A 22,665-nucleotide genomic window follows, 5' to 3' on the forward strand; every position below is an offset into this window, starting at 1 on the left:
AACACAGGATTTTCAGAAGGGGGTTTCCAGAGGGGCGGAGCAAAGCACGGAGACGGACATTTAGGTGACCCAGTATATGCCGGGTCAGTTAAAGTATTATAGATAGACCAAATGTATATAAATAATAATAATAATAAATATATATATATACACACACACACACACACACACACATATATATATATATATATATATATATATATATATATATACAGCAGTGTAGCCCCCTGGGCATAGCAATGTATTGGGGCCCCTACCGATCCTCCAGTGGTAGGGGTGGGGGAAGCTTTGATGTCCCCCGGGTGGTAGTGGGTATTATATCAACCGCTCAGCATGTAGGGCCTGGATCAGTAATTTCCACTAATTACCCCTTTACTGCACAGATGGTGGGAGATGGAGTGGGAGAAGGGGGCATTGGGTTGAATGAAGGGGCCCTGATACATAACTTCCAGGGTGGTAGAGTATGTTTAATATGCAGAGGAGGGGTGTATAGTGGAGTGGGCTTATTATTCATAATTTTCTGGTGGGAGGACAGCTTGCTTGACTGCAGATATCTCCAGTTACCAGAAATAGATTTGTTATCTTTTAATGGAATTAAAAACTAGAGAATCCCACCTACCAAATGGAACTGGGGACTAGGGGATCAGAGTTTAGGAGGCAGAGCAATCTGCCAACGAGTATATAAAACTACATACCAGGTGTGTGGAGCTGGAGCAGTAACCAGCTGCTGGAAGGCTGATATCTCTGGTTCTGGGCATAGTAGAGACACAACGCTAGTGTCCATCAAAGGGGGAGAGTCCCAGATTTTGGAATATACCCTCAGAAAAACTCTAAGTCAGAAAGAAACTGAAATATCTGACTGGGAAGAGCAATTAACAGGCTTGGATGGGGATCACTGCTTTGAAGTCAGATATCTCCAGTTCCCCAGGGCCGATTTTTAAAATTCTTGTACCCATGGAAAGAGGGGAGCCTCAGCTTTCAGACTAGGGTCATTAGATTCCTAGGGGGGTTTCTGGGTACTCAGAAACCCCCCCTGCGTGCGCTACTGAAGTGAGTGTGGATAAAAAAGAAGCAACTATGGGTTTAAAAGTGTTTCAAAATGAAATGTTAGAAAGTTTACTATCAGTAGAAAAAAGTGTTTCAAAAGTGCAAAATTCAAACTGATAGTGTGCAAGGCAACCCAGCCACACCAACCCAGGGGGAGCCACGCCCCAACCCCATCCTTAAAATTGACAAATTGTACAACTCCTATACGCAGGATTTTTAGAGGGGGGTTTCTCTAATGGACTCCTGGCAGCTGCCCTCTGGTCCTTTGTGATGTTTGAGGGCTCAGATCCACACATACAGTAAATGTGGTAGAAGAAGCTGGTACATTGGGCATTATGTGCAGCAGCTCTGCTCTGTCCCTTACACTGCGTTGCAGATCTATTGAGCATATTACATACCAGTGCTATTGTCATAATTTAAGGCACTTGCCAAGAGGAGGGGGGTTTCCGGGCAACCAGAAACCCCCCATACTGTACGTTTGCCTATGAATACAACGTACAGTCTGTAGTGCTTTTGCATATGATAAACAGAGTGCATTTCTTTTGCATACGATGAATCATATGTGATCCCAGCCAAGCCTGCCCGGTCTGGCAAATCTACAGTATAGTGCTGCCTGTGCGATCTCTGGCTTTGATCCAATGCACACAGGACCATGCATCAGATACATGTCAAACACATGCAAACACTTTCCATCCAATATCTCCACCCGATGTGTTGGAATTGGATGAAAAAGGTCAAAATCGTACTAGTATATGTAACACCTTAGCTTCTCACTATTGTGCTGCCCTGGGGTGACCAGCTATTGACGGCAGGGTCGGGGCTAGGGTGCTTGGCGCCCTCCTGCGAAATATAAATTTGAGCCCTTGCAAGAACAACAAAAAAAAAAACTTGATCTTACAGGAAGCATGGCCACACAATAGTATCCATTTTAAAAACATACATTTCTAAACATAAATTTGCAGCCTTTAGGGGTGGAACAAATCATTCGATGGTCACCGACCATCGAAAGATTTTGTGCGTACAAGCAAAAGAAAGGCACTCTCAGGTGCCTTAGCTTTGCGTGAGCCCAGTTCGACGACCGGGTGAGCAGCTGACATCCGGTGATGTCAGCTGGCCACCCCAGACAGCTGCGTCAGTGCCTTATTTCCATGGGAACGTCCATCCGCCACCGCCCCACGCCCTCTGCCTGCACTTGTGCATGCAAATGAGACAGCAAACTTGCAGTTCACCATGCTCATTGGCACCTGGCTCCCCGTGTAAACGGCGGGGGAGCAAAGGGATCAGAATAAGGCCCTGAATGTGCAAGCACATGAGTTAGAGCTACTCAATCCATAAAATGAAATATATCAACAACTAATGAAAAATCCTCTAATTACAAAATTACTCATTTAAAACTCAAAAAATTATGAAAAATAATGAAAAAATAAATAAATAAATAAATAATAATCAAATACCAAAACAATCCCATCACCCAAAACAACCTATATCCTAAATCAATTAACATAAGCAATTATATTTATATATCTACCCACACACACATATGTTGTATAAAAAAAGGGTCTTGTAGTGCTGAAAAGTTATATACATGTACTATATGTGTATAAAAAGTAACATGGGTGCCTGCCTACCTGATTGCACGCAGGCTGAGGACGTTGTGCAAAAAGCGGTCAGAGGTTTCATTGCCTGGGAGGGAGGGAGGGAGTGCACCAGCACAAGTAGGGAGGGAAATAGGTGCTGGGCGCCGGGACACTATGTAGGAAGTGGGTGAGAGGGAAAAAGGCTGCTGCTCACATGGGATGGGGCCGTAGGCGCCGGGTGTAGAGGAAGAAATTAATGGGTTTGTATGGTTCCGACAGAGAGGGGGAGCCGCTCTTCAAGCTGCCACCTGCGCTGAGCTGTCAGTCATACAAGTTGACAGGTGCAGCGCGGGCAGAAGTGCACAGCAGCAGGGTCAGCAGAGCAGGGAGAGGCTAGCGTCTCTCCAGCTGGGAGCCTCCCTGCCTTGCAGGCTCCACTGAGCGGCTAGAACCGGCCCTGATTAAAGGCTTGCTGGGGTTTTAGAGACCCAACAGAGATGAGGTCACCTAGATGCTGGTTGGTGGGCTAGTACTTCCTGGCAAATAAATAGACCAAGAACCTCAATGTAACATTGCAGAGTTTTCTGCAATTATAGTAAATCAACACTACATGTTTCTTTCTTTGTGGAACTACATGTTCCAGTTTTATAGCACCAGTTACTGTATGTGTAACTAGGGTGTGCAGTCCAAGATCACTCTCCTCCATCATTCTCCACTTTAAAGTTTGAACTCCAATTAGTGTTACTGTGCCCATAGGTGTGTGTGTCTAGGAAACACTGCCATCTGTTGGCTAACATAGAAATATAGAATTTGACGGCAGATAAGAACCACTTGGCCCATCTAGTCTGCCCCTTTTTTAAACATTATATTGGTATATGGTGGTATACCTGCACACTGAGTGAGTGTGATCTGGACTAGCTGCAGTCACTGATTCGGTATGAAATACCAACGGTGAAAATCCAGACGGTCAAAAACCCGACAACCATTGACCGACGGTCAAAATACTGTCAAGGTCAAATTACCGACATTTAAAATACCGACACAGTCAAAATACAGACAAGGTCAATATACCGACAAGGTCAAAATATATATATATATATATATATATATATATATATATATACACTATATATATATATATATACACAGGTCAAAAAGTATACACAAGTTATTCATATTTTGTTGGTCTGTGTGTTGACATAGGTTGACATAAAACCCGTATGAGTGTACAGCGTTCGCTCGCATGGCTCTCTGCGCTCGCCGTGCTTTGGGCACGGTGCCTTGCTACGCTCGGCACACTATTTTATTTTCCCTCCATGCCCTAGTGGATGGTAGGGCATGAAATTCCGCCTGTCGGCACATGTCGGCGCAACATGGACAGTCAAACTTAGTACCGCGTCCCGTCGTTGCTACGCTCGCCATGCTTCGGGCACACTATTATATTCCCCCTCCATGTCCACTGGGATGGTAAAGTATGAACAAGTTAAATGTCGGTATTTTGACCGTGTCTGTATTTTGACCGTGTCGGTATTTTAAATGTCGGTACTTTGACTTTGGCTGTAATTTGACTTTGTCGGTATTTGGTCAATGGTTGTCAGGATTTTGATTGTAGGTAAATTGACTGCATCCCCTTTAAACGGTTTTGACTATTTCCGTATGGGGGTTTGAACATACTGTATACAGGATTTTGGTTAGTGCTGCGTCCCAAATGTGTCCAAGTATATCTGTGTACACTATGTAAATTGACTGCATCCCCTTTAAACGGTTTTGACTATTTCCGTATGGGGGTTTGGACATACTGTATACAGGATTTTGGTTAGTGCTGCGCTCTGTCCCTATGTGTCCAAGTATATCTGTGTAGACTATGTTACCTTGTGTGCACAATGATACAATTACCACAGGGTAAATTGCAACAAATTTACTAATTTAAAAGGTGAGTGATACAATCAAATCAAATATCACAGTCTTCAGTTTTCCGCAGTGTATTATTGTCTTACTGGTACCAGATATGGACTCAAGACCCCAATCTTTGTGCATCTGACTCACAGTCCATCCTGCCAAATGGGTGGGTCGGTTGACTCTATGGCCCTTATTCAGATCTAATCGCAGTACAAATTTGTTCTCAAAATGGGCAAAACCATGTGCACTGCAGGTGGGGCAGATGTAACATGTATAGAAAGAGTTAGATTTGTGTGTTATTTTGTTTCTGTGCAGGGTAAATACTGGCTGCATTATTTTTACATTGCAATTTAGATTTCACCTGCAACACACCCCACCCATATTTAACTCTCTCTGCACATGATACATCTGCCCCACCTGCAGTGCACATGGTTTTGCCCATTTTGAGAACAAATTTGTACTGCGATTAGATCTGAATAAGGGCCAATAGCTGTCCGCAATAAGTTACTGTTAATCCCAAATTGTCCTCTTGCAGAGAGGAATCTATAGTTCTGATTATAGTCCCTCAGTTAAAAGTGCATCTGATAGCGGCGTCCCGCTGATCAGATATAAGTGGATTCATCCTCAGGTACCCCTTTAGTTCAGTTGTTTTTTGTATAATAGATTTCCGGAAGATGGGGGGGAGGACGATGCAGCTTATGGATGCCAGTACTTGCAGCGTTCCTTGTACCATTTAAATGCTGCATGTGTGTTAACACAACGTGTTGCGGTCCCGGCTAGCCTCCATTGCTGCGGTCACAGGGGGTGGGAGCCACTTTGCTTCGGCCAAATTGCTGGTGTCTGCGCTGTGTCCCACCATCCTGCCTGGGGTCCCTCCTGCCTCGCATTCCGTTCCCAGCCTCCTACTCACCCTTCCCTCTTGGTCCATCCGTCTGTTAGGTGACTTCCGGCTTGGGTTCCGTGCAGCCTCTCGTTCTTCTGGACTTGCAGGTGCAGGGAAGTTGGATTCTGGGTGATGCTTAGTGGATGTCTCACCAACGCGTTTCAGCTCCGGGGAGCCTTCTTCAATCCTTTTTTAAACATGTTACCTCAAACCATATTTGATCCTTATTTCTTTGTAAGGATAACAATATGCCTATCCCAAGCATGTTTCAATTGCTCTACTGTATTTACTGTACTCTGATGAGAGGTTATTCCACTTATCCACTACAACACTATCATGTTATCAGAGGGCCTCTAATCGATGTGACATTCTTGTTAAGGCGGATATTTCCAATTTTAATCTGCCCCCTAAACCTCCTGCCCGGGGATGCATTAGGTGTACCTGCACCGTCTGTGCCAATATGATTCCTGGCGATGTCTTTTACCATCCACAACAAGGAACTAATACCCTCAGTTGCCAGTCGAAATTTGTAGTTTACCAATTGAGTTGCCCATGTGGGCTATCTTACATCGGCAAGACCGAATAGTCTTTTAAAGAAAGGATAACTACACACAGATCTACTATTAGAGCGACACTCTCTGGTGGAAAATGCGATCTGCCAGTCCTTAAGCATTTTTTGTTAAAGAAACACACGTTACCATCATTAAGTTATAGAATGATCGACCATATTCCCCCCACTATCAGAGGGGATAATAGGGGTTTCAAATTGTTAAAATGTGAGACGCGGTGGATATTTCGCTTGGACACATTGGCCCCTAAGCGTTTAAATGAGAATCTTGGCATTAGCTGCATGTCACGTAGATAAACCTACTATATGATCTATGTTGGGTATTGGATAATACATTAGTATTTAATAATTGTCATTTTCTACATGATCAGTGAGTTTTTTTCTGCACTGCTCCTTTTTAGTACATAGTCCAGAATATATTGGCATATTGTGTATTATGCCCTTATTTATTACATAGCCCAGGGGTTCCCAATCTTTTTTGAACCACACAAAAAAAAAGCAGAATATATGTAACATTAAGTAGATCGGGTTTATATGCGATTCTTAGGGTCAGTTAAATGGTAAAAGGCATTCTGTTTGCTTCTGTTTGTACACATTTTATGATTGGCAGCCACCAGCACTGGTTTTGCCCATAAATAATTAGCCATAAATTATTTTAATTGGTCCTGGACCACCAACCCAGGGCGCCCCTGCAAGTGTTCCGATGCACCCCAGGGAGCCATGGCACACAGTTTGGGAACCACTGACATAGATATTGTCCATTGGCTCACCACATTATAACTTCATACCTAGTATGGTATCTATTTATACAATTTTACGTTTTTAAATGTTCGTGTTTTGTTTATTATTTAGTTACTATGGTGATGGTTACACACACACTGTGCTGTTCACGCAGCATACCAACGTCAGACTGAGTGCGCCCGGAAGACAGCCTGCCGGTCTCAGCGTCAGTTTATGCACAGGGTGGATAAAAGGTATGTTATGTTACTTGTTTTTTTTTTAGCCTGATGAAAATGCTGAGTAAAGTGGCATTGAAACGTCGCTGAAACTACCTATGTCTCTGTCTCCTTCCTTTGGCTGTAAGTACCGCGCCTCCCTTTGTACGAGTATCTGCTGTCAGTGAGGGCTCCCGGTCCAGTACAGAACTTACCTTGGTGTGGTGTTGCATGCCGGTCTATTGCTATGTATATATATATATAGAGAGAGAGAGGCCCTTTAAGAGAGGAAGGGGCCCGTGTGCAGGTTCCGCAGTGCAGTTTGCACAGGTCTCTGGGTACATGGTGCCCGCGTTGTGTTACCAAGAACACCTCTATTGCGCATGTCCGAATCCCCAGATAATGTGTTTAGCTGCCATTTTATCCCACTGTACATCCCTTGAGAAGGGACACAGGAACAGTTCAGCTGTGAAAGTGAATTAATTCCTGGTCTGCAAACAAGCAAAATTTATCAAATCTTTCACTGGAACATAATCTCTGTAAACTGATTACACCCTGAGTAATTATGTTATTTACATTTGTATTTCATAGTTATCTGCTTAGAACACATGGGAGGGTCACAGTAAAGGTGAGCACAGGTGAAGTGTTTTTTTAACAACTGAATGTAAATACAATGGTGGTTCATTGCGTAAATATATTCAACTCGTACATGCATGTATAATCAGTAGTATGGCCTTGGTACAGATTATCTTTCCACATAGTCCTCATACTTTTATAAGCATTTGTTCCAATGGTACACCAAGGCAGCTATCCTGACATAGAAGAAATCAGTACCCCCTGAGATGTTCAGTTAATCAGCAACATCGCTAACTGGAATGTGTCTGTCCTCCTGAATAAGAACTTCAGTGTTGCATAAATTGTCATCTCTGGTGGATGCACTTACAGTACCTGCCGGATCACTGCTCATCTTTAACATCTGCCCTGTCATTATAAAATTAGTATATATCCAAGAGAGTAAAAAGAAAGAAAGGACTCTGTTTGGGGCCACTCTTATGTCCCAGATAAATGTTGCATAGTCTTGAAGTGCCTGGTTCTTGGTACCCTCTATTATCTTTAAACATACTTAATATCAGCTAAGTGCAGTAGAGTGCTGGCCAAAACCCAGGAGTGTACCCTGCACTGCTTATTAGTATCAGGGTGGACTGCTGTTGAACCCAGCATCCACCACACTACTAATACTATCTATCTAACTCAGGGTTGCCGACTTTTAGATTCTCCTCTCCTGGAGAAGCCCAGAGAGGAGACTTTCAGCAACATTTCAGCAGCCGTTCGGGGGCAGGGCTTGAGTGTGATGCCATTAAGCCCCAGGATGTAACATAGCCTATTTCATCTCCGTGTAGGGGGCGGGGCTAAAATTACGTGATTGTGGCATTTTAGCTCCGCACCCTCCTCTGAGACCCGCGGATTTGCGGTATTTGAATGCCGCGATCAGGGGGCGCAGTGGGGGTTTTCGGGAGACTCCCGGCCATTCCGGGAGGGTAGGCAACCCTGATCTAACTAGAATCCCGTGGTCTCCTACTCTCTCATTCCTCGTCCGCTGTTGGGAGACAAGAAGGATGAAAAGCAGAAGTGGCATTGTTCTGTTAGGGCTGGTTCTCTTTATTTTCACCAACTATCACAATAGATACAGCACAAGACACTTCTTTATTATATGTACATGTGCAGGAGCCCTGTAATACCTTAGTTCCATAACTATTGACTTATAGAACATTTTATTATAGAGTAGCCATTTGAGTACACTCTTTTGAGGAAAATAATAATAAGTATACTAAACGACCCATGATTTAACCTTGCACACATCCCAGTTATTGGACATTGCAGAATTGGTTATATGACGGTCATATCTTTTTAGTTACTTTCCCATTCCTCATAGGATATTTTAATAGTATTTAAAAACAAATCCTACTAAATCTCCAATTGAGTTTGAGGTGATTTACTTATTTTTCGCAGTGTGTTTCATTTATCTCATGCCATAGACGTCTAACAAATAATTTTTTCAAAAATATAAAATAAAAGTTATGTCTTAACTTAATAGCCATATAGCAACATTTTTCTCGGACATAAGATCGCCCCCAAACAGTCATTCTTTATTTTTTTTCTCTTGGATATAGACTAATAAATAGTACAGTAGTTTCTTGACTCCACTGACTGTCATATACAAAACCACCAGTGTACATTTAGTTTTTGGTGGCTTTTGACAAATTGGGAGATTTTTTGTACCAGGAATACAGTAGAAATTGTAATTACCTAATAATTAGTGTGCAAATTAGACTGGTGCGGCCCCCTTCCTTACATTGTTACACTGTCATTATAAAAGTCAGTTCTCCAAACCCAAACATCTTTCTGTTACACGAGGACACCATATAGCTCAACAAGTTGATGATGAATTTCTACTGCTGATGTGCCCTTTAGATGCAGAAATCTGATCAAACTACACACCTCAACATTCAACCAAGTTTCTGCCAGTCCCACCATTTTACTGTACAAATGATTTTGGGATAGTATAACTGATATTTTACATTGCACAAATAATCTGGGTCTGACTCGGATTGTTGCACTTCTGTGGAGGAAGCTGCAGTGTCACCTCAGTGCTGCCACCTCATCCCCCCTTTCCCCGACTGATGATTTGCCACTCTGCCCCACACCCAAAATGACGTCAGCAACATGGCAATAAGCTGAGAGCCACATTTACGGCAAATGCCTGGTCGCTCATGGGTCGGACCCGTGTCCTAATCCCGGGTGGACCCTGCGCTTACGATCTGAAAGCGGTATAGGTGAGTGCTGGAGGAGCTAGACAGTGCAACCTGTCTATATGACCCAGACCACAAAGGTGTCACAACAGGAAGCATGAGAAAGTTTCAAAATTGCAACAGATTATAGATGTCTCATTCCTCAATTGGACACAAAACAACACAAGTTTCTTCATCAGAATGTGATTCTATCCTAACCAAACTATACAACATGTGATTTCAGCTCTATTCATTCTGCAAAATGCTAATTTTCCAACATGATTCTGAAATGAGATACCACAGAAGATATCATAGCCATTCAAGTAATGATGCTTTTTGCATTATGAGGAATAAGCTAATTAACAATGTGTATTGTTTCAAGCCTTAGGAAGGGGATGTTAGTATGTTATTAACCCATAGCTCATTTTAAAGCTGATGGTCAGAAGTTTAAATCCAAATAATGGAAATCCCAGATGTGTAATTAGCAGCACCTGGGATATCCTAATATAAGGATTTCCAGGGCAGAGTCAGCTTGCTCTTGATGGTGGAATAGCCGCCCAAGTGATAGGCTGGGGTGTGTGGACTATGGTAGGAACCACTGGAGCCTTTCAATCGTCTGCCGTATTCTATTATGTTTGTCTGTAACCCTAATAAAATGCTTTTTTTTTTTATTCTTCAGCTTATTATGTAAAATATGATGTTACTTAGGCCTATTTCTGTATAAAATCTAATTATTTTCTCGTGGCAGTTGCTGGAAAATAATCCTTTCATGTCTCAAAAATGATCAGATAAGCAAGTCCTGGTGTGTGGACCCAAATAAGGATGCCTTCAGGCAATGGCGGCTTGGGAACTAAAAGTGGCCCTGGAAAAATGCCTCACAGGGGCAGCACCAAATCAAATGCCGGAAGAACCAACACCATAATATGCAGGATTAGTACATCACTACACCTGGGTGGAAGCCATTGGTTTTAATATGTTTGTCAGTACAGTGCCCCCCAGTCCTTTAAGCTGCTGTGACAGACTACACAGCGCCACATTTTAAATAATATACCACCACCTCCTCCTGAGACTGAGCACAGATGCCATAACCAAGCAGACAAACACTACATCACCTCCTAGGTGCACATGGTTCCTGCTGCCGCCCGCTATATGACAGACTGGGCTGAGGCGCATGAGATGAGTGCCAGCAGTACAGCATGTGCACCAGTCTCCACTGGGCACGCGTCAGAGGTCACGGTGTGTGGAGTCCACACCGAGATACACTGATCCTCGTGACAGATTTGAGACTGCTGGTGCTCATCTCATGCGCCTCAGCCCAGTCTGTCATATAGCGGGCGGCAGCAGGAACCATGTGCGCCTAGGAGGTGATGTAGTGTTTGTTTAGGAGGTAGCGGTAAGGCGAACTGACTGTGAAGTGAGAGATCACGTCAGAAGCCTGATACCGCACTCGGGCACAGGTTTGAACTGCGCATCCACCCGCTACTCACCATTGTTATATTTGCGGATTATTGAAATATCCAATACCCCACTAATAAGGGTATAATCCCTGCATTGGATATACATGGCCAGGTTGACAGCTGAGTCAACTTCCACACCTGTCACTAACAATTATTATTACATATACCAGTGGGTGTATGACACAATAAAACACCATACTGATATAAGTGGGAGATCAGAAAGGGGAGAATACTGAGTTAGGGTATATTATCCCTTTTAATTTCACTTTGTGTTGTGTGATTTGTGTGTCTAATACTTCGCTACATTTTTTAACAATATAACTAATAAAGGTTACATTTTAAATGAATCATTCTTCAGGTGCATCACCCAGCAACACACCTTTCTCTCTTTTATAAATTTGTGTCTTTTGGTGTCCAGTGATAGCACACCCTCTCTCATCTAAGAAATATTTCAGAAAAAATTATATCAAAATTTTAATATTATATATCCCTGTGCGACCTTTTCACCCCCGTTTTCCAACAAACACCACATTACCATAATCCCATGACTACCACAACTGTGCCCATCACTGCCAGTAAAGCCCAACACCCCAGAAATTGTTACACCCCCAGATAGCACCCGCTCCTGTCCCTTTAACAGATGTCACAATATATATATAGATGGGAACCCGACTTAGATGAGTATTTGCAGCATCAGGTAATCTGCTATGTGAGCCAGCAAAGATTGCTTGTGCGAGAGACAGAAGGGGGATAAGGACACTACTACTAAGCGGTAAAATGGAGAGTGATAAAGTAGCAGTCAATCACATCCTAACTGCTGTTCGCTAAGGGGCTCGTGAAACATTGGTAAATATGAGCATAACATGTTTAACATAGTACTCGCTCTACCTGCACCTCAATCTTCCAAAGGTCTCTTGTGTGTTTTCTTCCTCTTTCTAGAGCAGAGATGCAGTCCATACTACCAGGGCCGGCGCCACCACTAGGCAGCTCTAGGCATTCGCCTAGGGCGCCGGCACCTGGAGGGCGGCAGTTCGCCCCTCACCCCCAGCGAACTGTGTAAAAAAATTGCTGCCCCGGCGGCCCTGCAGTGCTGGGGCGGTCAGGGGTGTCCGTGCCATAGGGGTACCTGCGGCGCCGTCATGTGTATAAAGCTGGCTGCGGCTGGCGGGGTCCCTGTAGTGAATAGCAAATAACTAGCGCTATGCGCGTGGCGGCGCCGGAAGCGCTAGTTATTTGCTATTTACTACAGGGACCCCGCCGGCCGTAGCCAGCTTTATACACATGACGGTGCCGCAGGTACCCCTACGACACGGACACCCCTGACCGCCCCAGCACTGCAGGGACGCCGGGGCAGCAATTTTTTTACACAGGTACCACCCCCCCTCCCCCCGGCACCGGGGTGCCCCCACCCCGACTCTCCTGGGGCGCTCCGGTGCCTTGCACCGGCCCTGCATACTACATCTCAGAACAATCCTTAACATACTGTACAGATAAAAAATACATAGTTCATTAATACGTACAATTTGCCCCTGTACTTACAGATGCTCTAGAAAAACAGATAAGACAAACAGGAATTCAGTACGATTACAGACACTTTTCAATCTTTTGACCAGTTTTAAAAGATCACAAATGTCCTATTCGTATAAAGGTCCATCACTAATGGATGCCAATACTGAACCTGCTTCATCCCGAATCTCCTCCTTTTACATGTCACGGCACTACAAACTCTTTTAGCAGTCCTCGTTTTTAGATATCATCTGTGGTTTTTTCTGCTCCTGATAATTATCCTTCTTTTATGCCAAAACAGAGTAACATTGCATCATTTTGGCAAACAGTCTTTTTGGTGGTATATTTTACCTGGAAATGTACCAAAATCCTTATCGTTCTGTAACTTCCATTATTTTATTACATAATTAGTGGCAGGGACTCCGCAGACATAACCTCTCACATTTTTTTGTATCACTCACTGGAAGGGCAGAGTTGAAACATAAAGAGGGGTTACCTGCTCACACCTTGGGGGTTTCATCTGTATTGCCAGCACTTATTAGTTACAAGTGCTTTGCCTTGACCCCTCAGTACTATACCTGTGGACATAAACTAATACATTTCTAAGACATTTACATACCTCCCAAAATGTGATTGCAGCTCGGAGAGACAGATAGCATGCCGCAAATTTTGGGGGTGTGGCCCAGCAGAAAGGGGACGTGGTCTGTACTTGCGATGCTACTGTGAGGCCACACCCCCATTTATGTCACTGTGGGGGCATGCTCTGCAGCTCCGTGAGATTCTGGATATGCCCCCAGCCCCTCTGGCTGCAGGAATACATACTGTGCACATGCGTGGTCTGTACTTGCGATGCTGTCGCGGGGCCACACCCCCATTTTTGCTGCTGTGGGGGCATGCTCAGCAGCTTCATGACCTTCTTAATATGCCCCCAGCTCCTCCGGCTGCAGGAATAGATGCTTTGCACATGCACACGGCATCTATTCATGGATGACAGGGGGGACTCCAAACTGCCCCCCCCCCCCCCCCCGTGCGCTGCGGGACACTGCTGGCCCCGGGAGGGACACAGGAACATCCAAAAAAGGGACATTCCCTCTGTAAGGGGGACAGTTGGGAGGTTCGCATTTACTATTTTCTTTAACATACTTTGCCCCTGTAGCAGTGATACAACAAAGTGCACAGGTTACCCTATAGTAGAATATGGGCTACAATTTAGCAGAAAGTACCTGTAAAGGGTTCCACCAGAACCCTCCCGGCAATGGCTGCTGCGCATACATGCTCTGATTATAGCACATCCCCAGGATGGTCCAGGTTTCTGATAAAAATGTTAGAAAGGAGATAATTGTGATCATTTCAAATCACAGCTCCATTCAGGGAGGAGATTTAATACATTTGGGCAAAAATGAATTTCTTATTTTCACTAATACGGGTGATTATAATTATTGGGCCTGATTAAGACCTGATAGCATAGGCACAAATATACACGTCCAGCATTCAGTTAACCTTTTGAATGACAACATCTTTGTGAGCGATGTTCAAAATACTGTAACCGCTAAAATGCTTGCGTCGCTCAGATTTGTTAAACATTACGGAATACATACGAAATCCCGGCGATCTGAATCCCGGCGTTCAAAATCCCGACGCCGGAATCCCGACCGCCGAAATCCCGACAAGGGGGGGGCGTGGATCGCCCCCCCCCCCCCCCCCCCTGCGGGCTAGCTGTGCTCACCACGCAGCGGGCCCGGTGCCTCGCTACGCTCGGCACACTAATTTATTCTCCCTATATGGGTGTCATGGACAGGAAATTCGGCGGTCGGGATTCCGGCGTCAGGATTTTGAACGCCGGGATTCCGACCACCGGGATTTCAACTGCATCCCAACATTACAGGTCATTATGATGTATACAAATATTTTCTCGGCAATATTCACACCTACTGTATTTTGACAAATTCACTTGGCACTCAAAGGGTTAAGATGCCGCACTGCTAGAGTGAAATCCTGCCTTGCAAATGAAAGTGCTCACTGTGCAAATGGAGGTATATGGCTACACATCCATTCGCATCTGAGCGAAATGTCCAAAACCCATCGTAACAGCATCACCATCAAATGATTTTTACACTGGTCACAACTTATCCCAGGTGTCGCTTAGCATTGGACTTACTCGGCAGCTGTAATAAAAGCAGGCATACTGTATCTGGCCTGTTGCTGATGTCACACACCATCCCCTAAAATGCTTGGGAACGCCTGAGTTTTCCTTGATCCTTCCAGAGTTTTTCCTGGCATGCCTAGCATTTATCCTAGCACTCCCACTAAATGGCTTGTTTCCACCCCCAGACGCCTACTTCCTGTCAATCACCTCGCGAACAGCGTGCTTATAGAAATAGTTGCAGGATCTCATCGTAGGATGGCCTCGCGCATGTGTGCTACAAACTCTATGTATGCGCAGTGTATCGATAATCGTCCACTGTGTGAATTCACAGCTGTGCAAACAGGTTTGAATCAGGCCCATTGGGTCTGAAACCTGATAATTAGTAAGTATGCCCTAGTGCAGGGCTGGGCAACACCGGCCATCCAGATGTTAATGAACTACACATCCCAGGATGCTTTGCATTAGTTTTGCTATGTGGCCATGCTGAAACTGATGCAAGGCATCCTGGGATGTGTAGTTCATTAACATCTGGAGGGCCGGTGTTGCCCAGCCCTGCCCTAGTGTCTGTGTCAGTGTTGTAGTACCAGAAGCCCCATGTTCCCCCGAAAAGTAGCCTTATAACTTTTTGAAGTGTAACATTCAGCAACTTCTATAATTTCACTAGTGTTGTTTCTTCCTCTAATACTATGATTAAAGTGACTGAACCTTTTGCAGTCAAAATTTTATTTTTCAATTCAAACAGTCTGGGTTAAGTGTTTAAATATTTAAATTAATTGTAATTTTTTTTTATTATAAAATTGTCTACATTGAATGTTGAACGATGTTAATGTTCTTATTTCGCCATTGGATCTGCTACCAGCGCTAGGGCTGTTGAGCCTGACTAGATGTTGGACCTGAAAGGTTTAATAGCTGACAGTTCCTCTAACTTTGAAAGTAGAAAGAAGAAATTCAAATCTCTTTAATGACTGTGAGGTGCTACAAAAGCCAAGCGGCAGCAATGATATCCCTCAGGGGGATTTTGTACATGAAGTTTAGCAAAGAGAATGAGTTGAAGATTGGAACTCAATCCCTCAACAACTTAAAATGTATGCTTAAAAGGAAAAAGCAACATGAAAAATACCCATCCTAGTATACAGTGCCAAACGTTCGTCCCAGTTGCCCGGAGGTAAGATAAATATCAGTGCTTTCCTAATAGCTCAATCAGTAAGGTGTCTGTCTCCAGTAAGACAGGTCACGAGTTATAATACAGGGTGACACTTGCAAAAATGATACTACGAGGGGAGTCAGCCACATAAGGGATATTGCCGGCTTTCAATTAACTGATTTAAACTCGCAGGGGAGGTGCTCCCTTGGGAGCAGGAACCCGGTAGCAGATAACTCCATTGCCTCCCAGAGTTACGCCTCTGCTAGTATACACAACTATTTTACTCATTCCAGCTTCTTATTTGTAAATATGATCCCAACACATACTTCTCTGCATGTTCACAAATATTCTGTGCAGGATCATTGCACAGCAATCCTGAGATTAGTAACATACCCTTTAGATTTGGTAAGAAATCTAAAGTTTTTTTTAAAGCGGCAATCATTTACACTGCTAAACCAGTTTGATTTTGCAGTGTAAATGATTGCCGCTTTAAAAAAACTGGAGATTTCTTACCAAATCTCTCACTTTCTGAATCTCTCATCCTATTAAATCTCACCCTAAAAATCTACATTTTCTACTGTAAGATATTTTCAATGATTTTTTATTACTTTTTTCACTGTTCGGAATAAAACGCACGGGATGTAACAAGAGCTAATGGCCGAAAAATTAGCATTGCCGTTTTCTAACTAATGAGTCACTCATGCTGTCCAGAATATTCGCTGTGCTGAATTTAAATTGTCAGAAAAAAAAAGGAAAGAAAAAAATCAAAAAATCACCTAAGCAATTCTCACCACCCCCTCCAGTAGAGTAACATACAGTATAAATAAATGTGCTACCATATTGTTAAAATAATAATGCCCAGTTTTGCAAAACAAAAAAAATTGGTATTACCTTTTGAGTGCCAATTTTCAATATACAGTAGGCATGAAAAATGGCAAGCAAACATTTTTATTCATCATAATGACCTGTAATGTTTACTTTATACAGGAAATGTAATCTTTTTTATACACATTTTTTATTTGAAATTATATAACAAATGTGAGCGACGCACTGGCATTTTTAGCTGATATTTTGAATATCTCTTACAAAGTCCCAGCCTAATTTAATTCTTAAAGCTTCTTCACTACTGCCTTGATCTCACACATACCTCCTAATTTTTGTGACTGTCCCGTTGTCCCACTTGCAGGCACCAATGTCCCACTGTGGGGGGAGTTGAAGGAATTGAATTGAACACAATTTCACCCATCACATGAATATATAAAATATACACAATTTTATTACAGTCAAATAAATTGAAATAGTTTGGTTATAAAAGCAGTAATCCGTTTGTAGATATACTCACAATTGCTTGGGATCTCGTAGCTTAAAATGGTTGCTGAATTGAAGGATATTACCCCCTGAGTGGTAGTCAATGTAAGTCATCCATAGTTTCATAGGTATATCTCCAAAAAAATGCAGTACCTTTTGTTCCTGGTTCAGGTTTTCTTAAGTAGAAGTTGGTAACCCCCGACGAAACGTCTCTTGATATAATTTGGAATCCATTAATTCTACTCAAGGAAACCTGAACCAGGAACTAAAGGCACTGCACTCTTTGGAGATGTACCATCTGGAGCTATGGCTGAATTACATTGACTACCACTCCAAGGGTAATGTCTTACAACTCAGCAACCATCTCGAGCTATGAGATCCCAAGCAATCGTGAGTATATCTACAACGGATTTGTACCTCCATACATTAACTGTGCCATTATCCACAAAGGTCTAATATAGGAACAGAACTCCCACACACAAGAGAAATGGTGCAGCATTCTGTCACCCAAAATCATTAACTTTACCCAGTGGGCATCAACGAATATTGCTATTATTGCTTTTAGAAACAAATTATTTTAATTTATTGTACCATAATAAAATTGCATATATTTTCTATCTTTATGCACCGGTTGAAATTGTGTTTAAAGTAGAGATGGGCGCCAGGGACCAAGTTTTGGATTAGGATTCGTCGCCGGGATTTGGATTGTCAAGTGGCGGTGAAAGGCTTCTTTAAAAAATGGTAAAAAAGACGCCCAAATCACGTAATGTTTGCATTTTTTGTCCCTGGAGTAATATTAACCTCAATAACATTCATTTCCAGCCCTTTCTAGACAATTTTAACCACTTTACAGATGTTGTTTTTATTCAATTAAGGGGAAGGTCTGCAGCAAGCTGGCTGGTTATTAACACACTGAACTTGTGACAGTATCAGTATGGTGTATTGGGGTGCAGTACACACAAACCATAAAGAAGAGCATTTTTTTAATGTGCAGCTTGTATAACACTGTGTGGAGGCAGAACTCTCACATGAAACTCCCAACAGTATATGAGTATACTATCGGGGTGCAGTAAACACAAAAAAATAAAGAAAAGCAAAAAAAAAAATTTTCTTTTTGGACGGGGAGACAGAACAATCACACATGGAACTTCTGACAGTATAGTATATAGTGTATTGTATTGCAGTGCAGCACACCACACCACAATAAAAAACAAAAAATGAAAAGCTGACTGACAGGCTGCCTGTGTACTGTAACCCACTACACTGACTGACAGTCTCTGCCCTCTGCGCACTGACATAGCCTGCCTAACACACGACCAGTACAATATCCAGCACAAACCCCTCTGCACTGCACAACACACCCCTCTGCTGCACAAACCCCTCTGCACTGCACAACAAAACCCCTCTGCACTGCACATCACCCCTCTGAGTCTGCACAACACCCCTCTGAGCTTGCACTTCTCCCTCTGCCACAGACCCCTCTGCCAAAGACTCATCTGCCACAGACCCCTCTGCCACACAGAGGGACATCTCTGCAGTCAGCACACCATTGCCAGTAATAAACACCCCACAGAGACTACACTCAGCAGAGCTGTGCACAGCTTGTGCAAGTCTGTGAGAAATGGCGCAGAATTCTCAGGACGCCGCGCCTTTAAAGACTCGGCATCTCGCGAGAATCCAATGCGAGATTACCACAAGTGGCTGCGTTAGGGTTTCCGAACAAAGCTGGAAACTCGCAAGTGTGGCTCGCGGACAGCTCGGGGCCTATGTTCAGAGCTGTTCTGATACGAACCGCTCATCTCCAGTTTAAAATGAATTCCTCAAAGTTAGCGAAGTCTCCTTTTTTCCTAAGTAGGCTTCAAGGGAGTGAATACCCCTAATTTTAAAGTGCTGCTCTTTGAGAAGTGAGTCTATCTTAACACCTGAAACATTGGTTTTTGATAATCCCAATTTTTCTATGTAGTAAACATTGCTGACGTTGTAGTATCTTATGATCTGGCTTTTATACATGAAGAACAAACAAAAGTTATAGCTTCCCAGCGCCGGCCAAACTTCATACATGCCTCCACTGGATCACACTCACTATACTCTGAACAGTTTTTACCCATCATTACATTATGAGAGACAACATTAAACTATAGTTTGCTGACATAAAGGTCAACATACCCTGAGCATCATTCATGAGCACAGGCATAGGTAAATTAAATTCCCTATTGAAATTGTTCAAAAGAAAAAGATAGGGATATTCCCAACCAGGGGGGTGTTTTGGAGCGGTTACCCAAAGGAAGTCGTTGAAGGGAGGGAAAAAAAGGAACATCAAAGAGAAAACAGGTGCTAAGCCAATGAACACAGGTGAAGCCCTCTGTCTGCAGCAACTTTAACAGTGGGAAAAAAATAAAATTCTTTCAAGTATTTCCAGGAGGTCTTTAATCGCTGGCATCTTGTTTGCTGACTTCCTTATTCTTATTGAGAGCAGAGTATATCGTATGACACCTGTTCCCAACAACAACTGATGGGCTCGGGTCCAAGAATTCCTGTGTACAGGTTACTGCCAGGGGGAAGAGTCAACGGATCTAAACGGGTGCCAAGTTTGGAGCATTGTGTATAGAGTGATCTCACCTCAGCTAAGAACAAGATGAGCCTATTATTAAACATTACGTGGTGGTTTTGTATTAATCCCCAGCTAACGACTGCTCCGTACTACTATGAAACAGTGAATGATTCTTTATAACAAGGCGGCTATTCCAAAAATGTTTTACTTAACACTCCCTCTCCCTATTTTCCTTCTCTAAGACCAATTGTAAAATAAAGGATGCTGTGTAGTAGCTTTCATAATTGATTTTGAAAACATATATTAGAAGAAAATCATCCAAAATAATGAAAGCAGCAGATGATTCATTCATCCTGCACATTGTTAGACAGTGTTAAAATACCAGGGGAACAGTATAAGAAGTAGCTGAAGGGTTACAGCTGAGCACTGCAGAAGCCGCTGGCATTTCAGGGAGTCCCGCTAAGTAAGGGGTCTCAAAAGTGATCTGTAATATGGAGTCACCCTTGTTTCAACTTTGAATCTTGTCATCTTCTGTTAGAGTTGCTCATTTCATGTCTCCCAGATATCTAGCTCTAAATTACCTACTTCTAAAGCAATTAATCTGCTATTCTGCCTCTGGATTTCTTCATCCCAAGTGAATTTGTTGAACATCAATAATTAATCTCTGAAAGTAAATCATTAATCACTTTTTACCCAATGGAATTTTGGTACCACTGTAGATGGCTGTTGAGCAGCTGAGAGAAATTCCTATCTGTATAATGACCTAATCACACCTACTTTTAAAATGAGCTCATCAGCCATTACATTTCTTTCAGTAAACTTAGTAACCAAGTAAAGAGAACTGTAATTGCTGTAAATTTGCAATCACATTTCCGGATGGAACGGGACATTTCACAGTGGTGTTCCTGCAGGAACAATCTGCAGCTATTCCACACTGTCTTTCTAATTTTCATGTATTTATAATCTATGAAAAGAGCTGGGATGATTCTTTCTGCTGAGTGGTGGGTTTTGGTAGGACTGAGATCATTGAAGGTCATATTCCACTGGCCAAATATAGAAATTTGATGACCCCTGTAAAATGAGGAGAACAATTAAAAAAAAAAATTCTCATCTCTCAGGTACCTCATTATACTTGAAAATTACATAAAAGGTAGATAACTGTTCGCTGTTGATTTAACAGGGAGATGATACTAATGGGGGTGTCTCATCGTGACCGGTTCCTATAAAATAAAGTGCCAGTGTGTAATGTGATGATCGATATACTATGGAAATGAAGAAAAATTATGCTTCCTTTTTGGATCTGGTCTTTGCCTGTTTCATATGAGAGATCATATGTGTAGAATCGAAAAATAGGGAAATAAAAGTAAAAGGGATATAGTATAATACGTTCAAAAATATATTCCTTATCACATAAAAATATAAAATGTTAACTCATAAAACAATGTTCATATACAATGATATAAGGGTGGAGGTTTTACCGGAAAGTTGTAAACGGTGAGCCTGTCTGCTGGTTTCTTTATAGGGGGAGTGGTTCTCAAGGTGAAACAGTACCTCCACTCTTAAGGGGAACCCTCCATTTTCTGCAACGCATTTCGGGAAACCAACTATTCCCTTCTTTCAGGCAGGAACAAGACACCCCCATTTGTATCACCTCCCTGTTTAATCAACAGTGTAGTTCTTATCTAACTTTTATGTATTTTTCTATATCTTAATTTACTTTAAAGAGGTGTAACTACAGATACGAAAGTGCTGCAGTTGCCAGGTGTATCATCAGTGCCCAAGTCAGGCCACACATTTTCCTTTTATATATACTTTACCATACTTGGTTTGTTTGACATAATCTAGAATTTCAGTGGACCTTACATTCAATCTTACTCATATAGAAGCTAGAATGCATTTTAGCCATATGTTCCACTAGAAGTGGAACACAACACTGAACTTGCTTTGCATCATCCAATGGAGCTCTCTCTGCTCTTCTTATCTAATGTCAAATCACGGTGAGATTTGACATTAGATTTTGACTATATAGTCAAAATCGCATGCAGATCGTATGCAGATCGTATGCAGATTGCACAGGTTTTTTTACCTTGCGATCCCGATGCGCGCTCCCGGGATAGCACAAATCGAAACCCAGATAAACAGGGTACAATTTTTTGACCAATTTGGTTGAAAGACATTTCCATTGAACGAAAGATGTTGATGAAAGATATTGACGACAGACGAAAGATGAAAGATCTAGCTACAGTTTATAGGCTGTTTTTGAAAGATATCCAAATTGAGCTGCATGCACAGTTGACGAACAATCTTGATGAACAACTGGCGGGTATGCGCATCATCGTCATTCATCTTTCATCAACATCTTTCGTCCAGGACACTGGGTTCAATAGAAATGTCTTTCAAGCAAATTGGTCAAAAAAATTATACAGTGTGTATGTACCTTTAAGTCGAATCGCAAAGGAATCTCACCGTGTGTACACACCATTAAGGTGCCCACACTCTAGAACAATTTTTTCGCTGATTGGACGATTTCCGATAAATCGGCCGATATATTGTCTGATTTTTACCGTTAATCGGTCGAAAATCGGCCGATATCGGTCCGATGCGCGCTGCCGTGGATCTTTTGCTAAATCTTCTGATCTTACGTGCTGCATGAAAGATCACAAGATTTAACAAATGATCCATAGGAACACACACGGGATCTTAAGAAAAATCTTTGGTAAAGATGTGCGCTTGCCTGAAATCTTTTGTCCAGGACAGACAAAAGATTTCAAGGCTAATTTATGCGCACATCTTAAGATCGCAGATCTTTCTAGTGTGTAGGCACCTTTAGTCCTTACATGTGCAGTTTGGTCTGC

This window comes from Crinia signifera, chromosome 7 (genome assembly GCF_055691185.1).
Source record: "Crinia signifera chromosome 7, ASM5569118v1, whole genome shotgun sequence".
In the NCBI taxonomy this organism is placed as follows: Eukaryota; Metazoa; Chordata; class Amphibia; order Anura; family Myobatrachidae; genus Crinia; species Crinia signifera.